The sequence below is a fragment of the Macaca thibetana genome, chromosome 9 (assembly GCF_024542745.1).
Source record: "Macaca thibetana thibetana isolate TM-01 chromosome 9, ASM2454274v1, whole genome shotgun sequence".
In the NCBI taxonomy this organism is placed as follows: Eukaryota; Metazoa; Chordata; class Mammalia; order Primates; family Cercopithecidae; genus Macaca; species Macaca thibetana.
This window is the reverse complement of record NC_065586.1, coordinates 38,621,820-38,634,356: the sequence shown is the minus strand read 5'-3', so window position 1 is coordinate 38,634,356 and position 12,537 is coordinate 38,621,820. Positions and strand designations below refer to the sequence as shown.

Here is a 12,537-nt window from a genome sequence, read left to right as displayed (position 1 = left end):
TTGATGTGTCCTTTTTGCAGAGACACCTGCCCTAAACTGTTAATCTCAGTGGTTACCTTTTAAAATTCTATTAAAGCACACTTTACTTTTATGATAACATTAATATGTGTATGATTTTATAATCTCTATTCCCTTCACTTTAAGTTTCATAAAGGCAAGGATTATATCTATTTAGTTTTTTTGCAGTACTATTGCATCTATTATTTTATCTAGGCATAAAAGGCACATATGATTTACAGAATACTGTAAAAGAAAATTATGCAAAATTCTACTGATGTAGTCAATTAAATGATGTTAAAATATTTAAAAGAATTTTATAATGAAATAGAAAATGTGTATGTTAAAAATAAAAAGAATTGAAAATTCTGTATTTGGTATATAGGCAATTATATAGAAGAAAACAAAACCACAAACTATATACTAAAAAGCTTGAAAAATACTTTATCACTTTTTCATTTATGAAGCTTAGTTTTGACAGACACAGAATTCTTGACTGGCATTTATATGGTTTCAGGCTAAAAGCAGGAGGGCCCCAATCCCTCTGGTTTGTAAGGTTTCTGCTGAGAAATCTGCTATTAGTCTGACAGATTTTTTTATAGGTTACCTGATACTGATACTCTGTCTCACAGAATATCTTTCTCACAGAAAACTCTTTCCTTCACATTGACTTTTTTCAGACAAACAAGTGCTAAGGGAATTTGCCACTACCAAACCAGCACTACAAGAAATGCTAAAGGGAGTTCTAAATTTTAAAACAAAAGCTTTATATACATCAAAATAGAACTTCCTTAAAGCATAAGCCTCACAGGGCCTGTAAAACAATAACACAATGAAAAAAAAAATGTCTAGGTAACTACTAACAGGATTAACTGAACAGTACCTCACATCTTAACATTAACATTGAATGTAAATGGCCTCAATGCTCCACATAAAAAAAATATAGAATGACAGAATGGATAAAACTCCACCAACCACTTATCTGCTGTTTTCAGGAGAGTCACCTAACACATAAGGACTTAGGAAACTTAAGGTAAAAAGGTGGAAAAAGATATTTCACAAAAATGAAAACTAAAAGTAAGCAGGAATAGCTATTCTTGTATCAAACAAAACCTTAAAGCTACAAAAGTTTATTGCTTTAAGGTCTGTATTCTTTTCTATATTTAAAAAAAAAAAGACAGGGCCAGGCACAGTGGCTCATGCCTGTAATCCCAGCACTTTGAGAGGGCGAGGTGGGCAGATCACGAGGGCAGGAGGTTGAGACCATCCTGGCTAACATGGTGAAACCTCGTCTCTGCTAAAAAAAAGACAAAAAAATTAGCCAGGTTTGGTGGTGGGTACCTGTAGTCCCAGCTACTCGGGAGGCTGAGGCAGGACAATGGTGAAACCCAGGAGGCAGAGCTTGCAGTGAGTCGAGGTCACACCACCACACTCCAGCCTGGGCAACAGAGTGAGACTCCATCTCAAAAAAAAGAAAAAAAAAGACAGATACTAGGATACTAACTAAGCATATGAAATACATAAAAAGACAGGATTGTTTTTAAAATGGATTGCAAAACATAGTAATTATTTATGGATATTAGATTTTTCCAAATTACCTTCATAATCAAAAAATAAATTTTAGAAGCAGTTGACATTGATGGAGTAGTTAATTTCCTGTAGCTATAATTTTATTTTAAACTTGGGGGAAGGACACTAACTCACTGATTCTTACTGTTAACTTACAGACTCAAATGAATTGAGAATGCACCAGGATAAATTATAAAGGACCCAAAGTTGAACGAGAAATATGTTTAGTGTGAAGGCTGGTTATAATGACATCCCATAGCTTATTTATTGCTTTTTAATATTTTTTCCTTTATTTTTGATAAAACAAGCTATAATTCAATGTGGTAAAATATCCAGGCCATAATATAGTTAAAAAATTGGCCATCTTGAGAAGTTGATTTTATTTGACCTACTTTATATTCTAATTTAGAAAATATGCATATGTAATAAATATCCAAGTTGTGTGCTATTTGTTTAGTTCCCAAACATTTTCCTTTCTATTTTTATCTACAAAGATTACAAGTATGTTTCAATATATATTTAATGAGGAAACTTACTTCTGCATTATTGAACCAAAACTTTTTACATGAAGGTGAATAAAGATGTAGATATGGTTGCTCAAGTAAGGTGCAGTTTCCACCCAAGAAAGCAAAGTTTTGGGAAACATTTGTTTTTAAACCAATGTTGTTGTGGCCCAATTATACTGCAACAATATTGCTTTATAAAAAATTAGAGACTGCTATGTAAATATGATAAACCATAGTATCTTGTAATTTGTCAGAGCAGTATATTTAAATTTTAAAATATATTATGTTTTAAGTGACTGAAGTATGCAAATAACCTTTATGTCATTTGTAGATTAAAAGTTCTGTAGAAATATTACCTCAAAAAAGTAAAAGCAATTTGTGAAAGGTAGTTAATGATAATGACTGTAAAATTTTTTATGATTTTATTTTTTGTGTATAAATTATATTATGCCCTTCTTTTAGAGAAAAGTCCTTTTCCAGAGAGATATGAACAATTATTTTTAGCTTGGTAGACAAAATAGGGGCAAATGGAAATTTCATGCAAGATTTTAAGAAGGGTTTTTAAATAAAATGCACTTATATATATATACCACATATTTCATAATTCTAACATTTTTTCCTGTTCGAGTCTTGGTTTTCTTCTTAAGAAAACTGAATTGGAATATTGATAGGAATATCTCTTAATGGCAGACATGAGGCAGGTTTGAAGTTCTAACATTTTCTTTATGTAGAACCCAAATGAGAAGTCTTGGTTATTATAGTAGAGTACAGTCAGCATTTTTGGTACCAGGGTATTTGTCAACCCATTATAGCTCATTTTACAATTGATATTACAATTGGTTGGTATTTAACAGACTTCTTCATCTGAATAAGTAAACATAATAAGAGTTTCAGGCCATTTGTTCTATTAGGGGCATTCTAATTATTTTTACCCTAGCTCTAAACAGTACAGCTACTATGGGTTTTTGGAATCCCCATAGGTTTTTGGAAACCCTGTGGATTTCACTGCCTCATTCAGAAGCTCTGTTTTTGTGGGGGATGCAGGAGGTTACGTGTCAAGGCTTTATCCAGTTCTTCTCACAAGTGGTCCTTTGGCTAGATACAAAAGACCATTCACATGGACGAAGTGCTAGGGTTTGCCCTTCTTGGAATAAATCAGAAGGTGATCTGGCGGATAAGATTACTTGATTTGTACTCAGCCGAGAGCCTGGGGTCGAATGTGGACTAGGGAAGGCCTAAAAGGAAGAGCAATGATTGATGATCTGTTTTCTTTTATGGTGACCTCTCCTTAAACATTGGAAAGCAATAGCCTTGAGCAAGACAGATTCTCAGTTGTCACACACACAACCTAACGATGCTCATACTAAATGTTCTTTGTGTCAATGTAATGTCCCTTGCAGCTGGCTGAAGAGCTTCAGAACAATCCATTAAACAGTGAGATCAGAGAGCTGTTGAAACTACTGTCAAAACCCAGTGTGAAGGTGAGGACATATTGCGCTGGTAATAAATATCTTCAAACAGGGCCACTTTCTGAGCCTTCAGATGAATTTTGTTTTAAGCATCAATTCTCAAGTAAATGTGTTTCACATAGGCATAGTATTTTAATAGCCTAAATCCTATGAATAAGAAAGAGGTGAGCTTTTGATTATAATGTGATGAGAAACTATAAAATACTCTAATTGGGAAGCTCAGAATTGAAGTTCTGATAAATATAATGTAGCTTCAAGGTCATTTTCATTTTAAATAAAGAGCACATTATACAGAACCTACTAGTGATTTTGTTTAGGTCCATTTTACTTGGGTAGTTAATGGGATTCCAATATGTTTGACAAATATACCTATTTTTCTGTAGGATCATTTCAATATTCCTCTTTATTTCCCCTTTCACCTCCCCATTTCCTGTCCCTTTACTAATTTATGTTTCAAAATATCATTCCATTTTACAGAGAAGAGCATTTTTCCAGTGTAAAATACCCATAAAATATTGGCAGACAGATTTCAGTTCTCCCTTTCCCATTGCCTCCTGAGTTAATCACTTATTTTTCATCCAAATGTGATCAGTTTACAGCAGGCTTTTAAGAATTTTCCTGCAGTTATTCTGAGGTCATTACTGCACTAAATCCTGCACTGTATATATTTTGGACTTCACACTGTCACAATTATGTGTCAGATATTGTTCTGTGAGTCAGAATTGCATATGGATTACATAATTACATAATTAAAATGATCATTTAGCTTGAGATGATTACTAGTGATCATATGTAGAGTGTTGAATGAAAATTTCTGCCTAGATACAAAAACTAGTTCCTACGTTTTTTGAGAAATAGCTTTTGGAATTGTGCTGTAGTTGGTTTTACATTTATTTTTATAAAAAGAGAGATGGTATTAAATTAAAAAATGACATTAAAAACATGCATGGACTGTAAAACCTAATCCCTATAAGTAAATATAAGTACATGAATATATTGCTATAAAGGCTAAATAGGCTATGATTAATGATGTGAGGGTAATTGATCTGTAGTGGTTCAGGAAGTCATTAAATTTTTGTTCTAAAAGAACAAGGATCAGATTAGAGCAGAAAAGTTCCTTGATGTTAAAAGCAAAGTGTGTAAAAACATTAAGAGAAGGAGATTTTTAGCCAGAGAATTTTCTGAAGATTTCTTCATTTGGCCTTAGTCTGCACCTGAGAAGTTAGTATCATCCACGGGAGGGAGAGGTGAGCTATGAGTAGTTTCTTAAACTCCTTTTTGAGATTATTGTTTTGGTTTAAGGGTATTAGAAATGAAAACAGCATGTTTCACACATACACAAAAATCCCTGATTATGGTATTTGGTTCAAGAGTGTTTCAAATGGAATAGCTAATTATGTAATATTATACTGGATGAGAACTGGTATTTGGCTCAAGAAAGAGGTATGACTTTAGACAGTATTAAGAAGGGCCATTTGATAAAACATTATAATTAGATAGTTAAATTTTATTAGGTGGAAAATATTTTAGGTAGATAATTTGTTTATTTTTCATATTTATCTAGCAATGTGACTAAAGAATGGTGTAAAGTTGTCATGAAAGACATATATTCATATATGTAGGAAATATGTATACAAAATAGATAATATTCCAGGATACATGATGTTTCATTTGGCAATGTCAGTTTGTAGTTAGCTAGTCTTGGGAAGAAAATATCCTTTTTCCCTTTTTGATCTAACATTTAACATTGCTTTTCTTGAAGTCATTCATATTATCTACCATCACTTTGACCTCATTTCCATATTACTTCAAGAAGTTAAACCCTCAAATAAAGAATATTTCAAGATATAATCAGTTAATCTATTTTGTCCTTGGAGTAAACTAAAATCTTTGTTTGTTTTCCTTTTAAACAGAAGCAAGGTATGTAGGTTGTTAGTTTTATTGATAGTCAAAATATGAAAAATCCAACTCTAGTGTGTTAATTTGAATATTATCTTTCATTTCTAGTGGGTTAGGGAAGTTATTTACTTTGTAAAGATTTGCTACTTCATTTTAAATACTTAATTCATTGTACTAAAAGTAAAGTTGAAGTATATCTTCAAAGTAATAGAACTTTAAAAAAACACAGATGCATGCATTTGCACGCACACACACACACACACAACCAAATATGCACCCATTCTGGTAGATAATACACATATTTCAAAAATCTGGCAATTCTTCCTGAAAAAATGTATAATTTTCTTTGGCAATTCCTAAATGTCACCAGGGACAGATATTCATTCATCCATTTATTCTTTTATTTTTTTACAGAGTCTTCCATTGTCTTTTGGGCTGGAGTGCAATGGCGCGATCTTCGGCTCACTGCAACCTCCACCTCCCAGGTTCAAGTGACTCTTCCGCCTCAGCCTCCTGAGTAGCTGGGATTACAGGTGTGTGCCACCACACCCAGCTAATTTTTATGTATTTTTAGTAGAGACGGGGTTTCACCATGTTAGCTAGGAACGCCTCAATCTCCTGACCTTGTGATCCACTCCCCTCAACCTCCCAAAGTGCTGGGATTACAGGCATAAGCCACCGCGCCCAGCCATTCATTTATTCTTTTTTTTTTTTTTTTTTTTTTTTTTTTTTTTTTTTTTTTTTTTTTTTGAGACGGAGTCTTGCTCTGCCGCCCAGGCTGGAGTGCGGTGGCCGGATCTCAGCTCACTGCAAGCTCCGCCTCCCGGGTTCCCGCCATTCTCCTGCCTCAGCCTCCCGAGTACCTGGGACTACAGGCGCCGCCACCACGCCCGGCTAGTTTTTTGTATTTTTTAGTAGAGACGGGGTTTCACCGTGTTAGCCAGGATGGTCTCAATCTCCTGACCTCGTGATCTGCCCGTCTCGGCCTCCCAAAGTGCTGGGATTACAGGCTTGAGCCACCGCGCCCGGCCCATTCATTTATTCTTAGATATTTTTCTATTAATGTCTATTGTGTGCCAGGCCCTATGGATGCAGATTATAGAAGATATATGTACACTAGTGAAGGTGATAGGAGAAATACTGGATTTAAAAGAGGGAGTGCATGGAAATGATATGAAATACATAGGAACCGTGCTAAACCCAAACTTGGGCAGGGGGAGAATATTGAAGAAAACTTTACAGAGGAAGTGGCATATAAGTGAGACCTCATGGTGGAGTATGAGGGAAACAGAAGGGGACAAAGAAGTGGGAGATGGGTCAGGGGTGGGATGTGAAAAAGAAATGATTTCGGTACAGGGAAGAGCACGTAAAGTCCCATAAAGGAAAAACTTTCAGTTTGAAGATGTGAAAATGCAAAACCAGCCTTAGAACAGGTGAATGGATGGCTTGCGAAGGAGGAAGGGGTAACAGGGTTTGTCAAGGACAGTCTGCTTCATGCCTGCAGCTCCAGCATTATTACAAATAAATAGCCTTTCTCCCATTTTCAATCATTTCCCTATTTGGGGGATAAATTATATGGCCACACCTGAAATCGTGAGCTTATTAAAAAGTGGAAAACCATTCAAAGGATTTGAAGCAGGAAGTGATATGTCACTCCATATGTAGTCTAAGACCAGCCTTTTAAGGCATTGGGAGGTGTAGAATGGGAGAAATGCAATACTGAATGGAGAAAGGCCAGTGGTAGCCTGTAGAAATAATTCAGATAGAATACTAGCACTTTGGTCGGCCAAGGTGGACTGATCACCTGAGGTCAGGAGGTCGAGATCAGCCTGGCCAACATGGCCAAACTCTGTCTCTACTAAAAATACAATAATCACCTGGGCGTGGTGGCAGATGCCTGTAATCCCAGCTACTTGGGAGGCTGAGGCAGGAGAATCACTTAAACCTGTGAGAGGGAGGTTGTAGTGAGCTGAGATTGTGCTCTTCACTCCAGCCTGGGTGAAAGAGTAAAACTCTATCTCACACACACACACACACACACACACTTGCACACACATGCACACACACACACACACACAAGCATACGACTGAAGTCCTAATGAAAGAGTGTGGGATGGGTGGAAGGAAGCATGGGGGATGGGCAACTTGAGGGACAACTTCAATACGTGGTCTTGGAATAACTAATACTTTGGGATAAAAAAAGAACAATTGCCACTAGTGTGAACTCCAAAAATATTAAAAATTTAAGTGTAAGAAGTTGAACCATAAGAATATTATTGGGCCGGGGGCTGTGACTCAGTCCTGTAATCCCAGCACTTTGGGAGGCCAAGGCAAGCGGATCACAAGGTCAGGAGATCGAGACTATCGTGGCTAACACAGTGAAACCCAGTCTCTACTAAAAATATAAAAAATTAGCCAGACGTGGTGGCGGGAGCCTGTAGTCCCAGCTACTCAGGAGGCTGAGGCAGAAGAATGGTGTGAACCTGGGAGGCGGAGGTTGCAGTGAGCGAGATCACCCCACTGCACTCCAGCCTGGGTGACAGAGCGAGACTCCATCTCAAAAGAAAAAAAAATTTTTTTAATTGAAAAAATATATATTAGAAGAAAATTTGAAAGTTATGTGATCATGGGCCAGGCACAGTGGTTGACGCCCTGTAATCCCAGCACTTTGGGAGGCCAAGGCGAGTGGATTACGAGGTCACCAGATGAAGACTATCCTGGCTAATACAGTGAAACCGCATCTCTACTAAAAATACAAAAACTTAGCTGGGCATGGTGGCGGGCACCTGTGGTCCCAGCTACTCAGGAGGTTGAGGGAGGAGAATGGCATGAACCTGGGAGGTGGAGCTTGCACTGAGTGGAGATTGTGCCACTGCACTCCAGCCTGAGCTACAGAGGGAGACTCCATCTCAAAAAAAAAAAAAAAAAAAAAAAAGAAAAAGAAAAGAAAAGAAATAAAGTTATGTGATCATGGAATAGAGAAACATTTGAAACACAAAGACAGGAATACACACATACAGACACACAAACATGCACCCATAAAGGAAAGAATATTTTAAAATCCATAAGTGAGGTTAGAAGGAATCATTTATTAATATACATGATTTATGATATTTGTCCTTAATAAGATGTCTTAATTTATTACATTCACTTTATTTTACCTTTTACAAAGTGACTTGATAAGACTTAAAAGGAAATAGAGATATTCTTTTTTGATAATACATAATTGTATTTTTCATTTAATTTATAAAGAAAGCGATAGCCCCTATCCTCCTTGCTTTATTAGTGAGGATGAATATCTTTTCCTAAAGTTATATGTTTTTATTTCTTCTGTGAATTGTGTGTTCATATACCTCTAGGGATAACTGCTCTTGGCTGGCTGCATTACCTTGCAACCATTTCTGTATGTATATGTATATGTGTATGTGTGTATATGTATATATATACACATAGTTTATTCTAGTTTATTCTATGGGATCATAGAATGCACTACTTACTGTGATTTTTGTGTGTGTGCTTTTAATATTTTTGGCATTTTGTAGCCTTCTCTTTGTGTCAACAAAATTATCTATTTAACTTTTTCTTATAGATGAACCTTTATTATTTCTGCTTTTCTGCTATTTAAATAAGACTATGATGCACATCTTTTGTTTATTAGACAATTTTATGGATTTTGTCAAAATATGCTTTAATTAGGACAGTAAATTATTGGGGCATACATAATGTTTGTACATTTTAGAGTTTTGATCATTATTTCCAGCTTGTTGTTAAGACAGACCTTCTTGAGCACCTGCTGTATAGTACATGAGAAAGCCTGTTTCCCTATGCAGTTGCAATTTGTAAAAACTATTTTTAATTAATATTCTTTTTCTTTTTTCTGAGACAGAGTCTTGCTCTGTCACCCAGGTTGGAGTGCAGTGGCACAATCTCAGCTCACTGTAACCTCCACCTTCTGGGCTCTAGCGATTCTCCTGCCTCAGCCTCCCAACTAGCTGGGACTACAGGTGCACACCACCACACCTGGCTAATTTTTGTATTTTTTGTGGAGTCGGGGTTTTGACCTGTTGGCCAGGCTGGTCTCGAACTACTGGCCTTAAGTGATCCACTCACCTAGTCCTCTCAAAGTGCTGGGATTACAAACATGAGCCACCATACACAGCCTCAAGTAATATTCTTTTTTAGCTTTGCTAGTTAATCACCACTAGAATATAAGCTACATGACAGTAGGGAATAAAAATTGCAGACGTACAGCAAGGTTTCAGTCAGTACTGCAAGATTAAATAATGGTTAGTAAAAATTTTGTGCTATTCCTAATGAATTGTGAGTGATAAAAAGATATAAAATCATTATTATATAGTTCTCCTCAGTTATTTTTCTTTAGTCTTACATGCATTTTCTAAAACTGTAGAAATATGTACTTTTATGTAGGAGAATTTGGTATGCTTTTTTCTTTATGACTTCTGGGCACTGAGTTAACTTAGGACTGCCATTCTTCATGACAAGTTCAGGAAAATTTGCTTTCCTGTTTTATTTTGACTTAAATTGATTTTTTACAGTTTGAAATCATTAATCTGTATGAAAGTTTGGTGTATGGTATAAGATGTGGTTCTAGTTTTTTTAATTCAAGTGGATAGCAATTTTCTCACAGTTTGATTTGTCTTTATTATGTATATGAATCTGTTTTGAACTATTGGTTGATTGTTGTAAATTTGGTTATCTTATCGTTTTAGTAATTACAGCATGATACCTGCTAAGGCCAAATTTCTATCATTATTCTTGCAAATGTATTTTTCCAGAAGAACTTTGGAATTCTCTCTTCATGTCCTTAAAAAACCCATTGGGATGCAGTTGAATTTTCCAGTCAAAGAACATGGCAATATATTTATTTAGGTCAAATAGTTTCTTGTATAAACCTGGAATATTTCCTGCTGGTCTGTTCCCAGACCTGATGTGTATGTGTGTGTGCATGCACACATATATTTATATGTATACACACATATACATATGTATAAATTAATTTTCTCCAATATATACTATTTATTGAGTATTTTCTAACAAGCATATTGTTTCTATATGGTAAACATGTTAATTTCCATAATACTTATTTTATATCACCTTACTGAAATATTTCATTTTTAAAAATTTTCAGTGTTACATTATTGACAAGATTTTAAAAAATCTTTTCATTTTTAGTAATTATAGATCATTTCCTCCCTTACTTTATTGCCTTGATATGGCTTACATGAAAAAATGCTGAAAACATGCAGTAAAGGGTATGCTCCTATTTTTCTGTACTTTTGTAGGGATACTTCTGTGCTTCCTGTTATTATACTTCTGTGCTTCATGTTATTATCATCAAACATCCTGTATGATGTTTGTTACTGTTTTCTGATAGAATATTTTACAAAATTTTGTTCTGTCTTTTTTTAAAAAATCAAGATTATATTACATTTTGTCAAATGCCTTTATGGTACTTATCAAAGTGATCATAGAAACTTTTTTAGTTGTTAGTATAAATAATAATGTGCAGATATTTATATTGACAAAACATTAAATTATTGGGATTAAATCTTCCTTTTGATAAAAGAAGATTGTTTTTTATTATACTTTAAATTCTGAGGTACATATGCAGAACATGCAGGTTTGTTACATGGGTATATACACGTGCCATGGTGGTTTGCTGCACCATCAACCCATCATCTACATTAGGTATTTCTCCTAACGCTATCCCTCCACTAGCCCCTCATCCCCTGACAGGCCCTGGTGTGTGATGTTCCCCTCTCTGTGTTCATGTGTTCTCATGGTTCAACCCCCACTTATAAGTGAGAACATACGGTGTTTGGTTTTCCGTTCTTGTGTTAGTTTACTGAAAATGATGTTTTCCAGCTTCATCCATGTCCCTGCAAAGGACATAAACTCATCCTTTTTAATGGCTGCATAATATTCCGTGGTGTATGTGTGCCACATTTTCTTTATCCAGTCTATCATTGAGGGACATTTGGGTTGGTTCCAAACCTTTGCTACTGTGAACAGTGCCTCAATAAACAGTGCCTCAATAAGCATGTGCATGTGTCTTTGTAGTAGAATGATTTATAATCCTTTGGGTACATACCCAGTAATGGGATTGCTGGGTCAAATGGTATTTCTGGTTCTAGATCCTTGAGGAATTGCCACACTGTTTTCCACAATGGTTGAACTAATTTACACTCCCACCAACAGTGTAAAAGCTTTCCTATTTCTCCACATCCTCTCCAGCATCTGTTGTTTCCTGACTTTTTAATGATCAACATTCTAACTTGCATGAGATGGTATCTCATTGCGGTTTTGATTTGCATTTCTCTAATGACCAGTAATGATTAGCTTTTTTTCATATGTTTGTTGGCTGCATAAATGTATTCTATAAAAGAAGATTTTTATATCTGATTTTGTAATATATTACTTTGGTATTTTAAAAAATCATCCTGAGACCAAAGTTGTGCTGTCATCTTTTTATACTTTCTGGTTAGGTTTTGCATTTGGCTTGTGAGACCTTTGAAAAAGAAACATTATGTTTTATTATGTGTTGGAATGCTACAAATAAAACAGTAAACTTTAATATGACCCTTCATTTGGCTCAAATGCCATTTCTGGGGAAAATTTTTTGATAGTGCTTTCAATTTCTTCAGTAGTTATCTAGTTAATCCAGCTTTCAAGTTCTTCTAGAGTTACTTCATTATTTATTTTTTCCCAGGAAACTTAATATTTTATTATGATTTCAAGCACGTTGGAATGGTGTTCAATTTATTCTGTTGATTTGTATCTGAAGTTCTGTCTGGTTTCTCAGTGCTATTAATATACAATATTTTTTTCCTCTGGTTTCTTGCTGTGCATACCAGAAATGCCTTATTATCTCATCTCTCAAAAGAACTGGCTCTTTATTATCAAATATATTTTTCTTTCTTTCTTTTTTTCTTTTCCTTTTTTTATTTTAAACTAAGTCTCTGCTACCCAGGCTGAAGTGCAATGGCGTGATCTCAGCTCCCTGCAACCTCAGCCTCCCAGGTTCAAGCAATTCTCCTGCCTCAGCTTCCCAAGTAGCTGGGATTACAGGCACATGC

General features: G+C 35.4%; 1 long non-coding RNA gene across 2 annotated transcripts in view; it reads left to right on the top strand.

Moving 5' to 3' along the window:
• The window catches only part of LOC126963137 (uncharacterized), a 40,915-nt gene that overhangs the window by 17,305 nt on the left and 11,073 nt on the right, over positions 1 to 12,537 (top strand). For both annotated transcript variants that reach the window (XR_007728955.1, XR_007728954.1), the window contains exon 4: positions 3,473 to 3,553. This is a non-coding gene — a long non-coding RNA (uncharacterized LOC126963137). The remainder of the gene's footprint in view (positions 1 to 3,472; positions 3,554 to 12,537) is intronic.